This window comes from Gossypium raimondii, chromosome 10 (assembly GCF_025698545.1).
Source record: "Gossypium raimondii isolate GPD5lz chromosome 10, ASM2569854v1, whole genome shotgun sequence".
Classification (NCBI taxonomy): domain Eukaryota; kingdom Viridiplantae; phylum Streptophyta; class Magnoliopsida; order Malvales; family Malvaceae; genus Gossypium; species Gossypium raimondii.
In genome coordinates, this window is record NC_068574.1 from 21,118,236 (window position 1) to 21,120,499 (window position 2,264).

General features: G+C 34.0%; 1 pseudogene; it reads left to right on the forward strand.

Moving 5' to 3' along the window:
- Nucleotides 1–760: 760 nt before the first annotated feature.
- Nucleotides 761–2,043, forward strand: LOC105774959 (endochitinase EP3-like; annotated as a pseudogene).
- Nucleotides 2,044–2,264: the final 221 nt, after the last annotated feature.

The window sequence follows — 2,264 nt, forward strand, 5'->3', positions numbered from 1 at the left end:
TTAAAAATCATTAAAATTATTTAAAAAGTATAAAAAATTTAATTTTTTAGAAAAGTAATTAAATGCTGACATTTCGTACATGTGGCAATTCACATGTATGCCACATCAACAAAGTTGGCAAAAGTTAACTTTTCTATCCATTTTGAGGTTAATTTGACAAAAAATGCAAGTTCAACAAAATAAACTCTTTTGTAAAGTTGGAAGACAAAAAAGACATTATACATTTTTTTTAATGATGAAGTGTGAACACTTATTAACTATCATGATATTTATACTTTATTTAAATTCTTAATTGTGTTACTATCACGAGCTAATTAGACACCAACTCAATTGAAAACTAACCAAAAAATCCTTTAAAAGTAACAAATATTATTATTAAATTATTTTCATTTTATATAAAACCTTATAAAAACAATTGAAACCTATAATAAATATGTCAATGATGGACTTCAACCTAGAATATTAAGATCTTCAATGTTTCAATTTTGCTATTCCAACCAATAATTAATTTAGTCTTTATATAATTTTTTAAATATATTTATATAATATTTTTCAGGTTAATATAATTTAATAGAACTATATTTATGATGTAGATATGCATCAAATATAAATTTTATCAAAGTGGAAGTTTCCTCGTAAACACGTCGCACCAGGCTATGGTAGAAAAGTCCAATAACTTAGATCACATAGACCCCTAGTCAATACGATATGGAAAACATTACCCTATAAATATCTCCACTGCCTCAATCCCTCTGCTCACATCAAACTTCCCTCTCATCCTTTGAAAATGGAGTCCTTAACTATGGGAAAAAAGCTACTAACATCTGTTCTCGTAGAACTTGTAGTTGCTTCCGCTATAACCCAAACCGTGTTGGCTCAAAACTGTGGCTGTGCGCCAAACTTGTGTTGCAGTCAACATGGTTATTGCGGTCAGGGTAACGATTACTGTGGCACTGGTTGAAAAGAAGGCCCTGGCTTCTCCAAGTCTCCCACTGGTGCTTCAGTTGCCTCCATTGTTTCACCTCAGTTCTTCAACGGGATAATCAACCAAGCTCGTGCAGATTGTGCAGGCAAGAAATTCTATACACGACAAGCTTTCCTGACTGCACTTGATTCCTTTCCCGATTTCGGAAAATTGGGTTCTGATGTTGAATCCAAGCGTGAGATTGCAGCTTTCTTTGCCCATGCCACCCATGAGAATGAATGTAAAGCTCTTTTTCCTTTGAACTAAACCACAGATTCAAAGCCAATTATATAGTCCTAAATCTGCTGTATTTGTATATATTCTTACTTTTGCAGTCTTTTGCCATACAGAAGAACAGGATAAAAGTGATAGCCACTGTGACACCACCAAGCCAGAGTTCCCATGTGCACCAGGGAAGTCCTACTATGGTCGAGGACCGCTCCAGCTTTCGTGGAATTATAACTACGGGAAAGCAGGGAAAGCAATTTGACGCTGGACTTATTGAAAAATCCTGAAATTGTGGCCAATGATCCTGTTGTCTCATTTAAGGGTTCATTATGGTACTGGATGGCCGCTGTCCGCCCCGTCATCGGCCGAGGGTTCGGAGAAACCATCAAAGCCATCAATGGCAGGGTTGAATGTGGTGTTACAGCTGCAAAAGACAGAGCTCAGCATCGAATTCAGTTTTACAAATATTATTGTAAACGATTTGGGGTTCATCCTGGACCCAGTCTGTCTTGTTAGAGTTTCAGCGGTGTTTGCAGCTGTTTTTCTAGCAGTATAATACGAACAAGTAGGGGCTTGAAGGCTACTGATGCTGTTGAGGAGCTTTTGATAATTGATTGTCCCAGAATGAAGTTACCGCAAGGTCTCTTTTAAGAGACCTGCTATAAAATAAAATAAAGGGAAATATGCAATTGCCCTGCTTTTAAGTTGGCAAGTGGTTTAGTTAAAGTAAGGTGGATCATCATTTTTCTTACTCCCTCATCATTTTTAGTGGTCTCTCATAAGCCTTGCCATTAAAATTTCTAGTATTTTCTCGTAATTTTTGGAATGTTATTAAAATTTCTAGAATCAAATTTTGATTTCAAACAAATATTTCGCATACTAATAACATTTAAAATAAAAATAAAAATAAAGCAAAATTTATAAGACGAACTAATATTTAATAGTCTTTTTGGTACTCATATCATATTTTTTATATTCCCTCATGTTTTTAGTATTCCAAGGAAAACATAATATATATATATATATATATATATATCAAATTTAGTTCTTCTTACTAAATTTGTTTCATTTA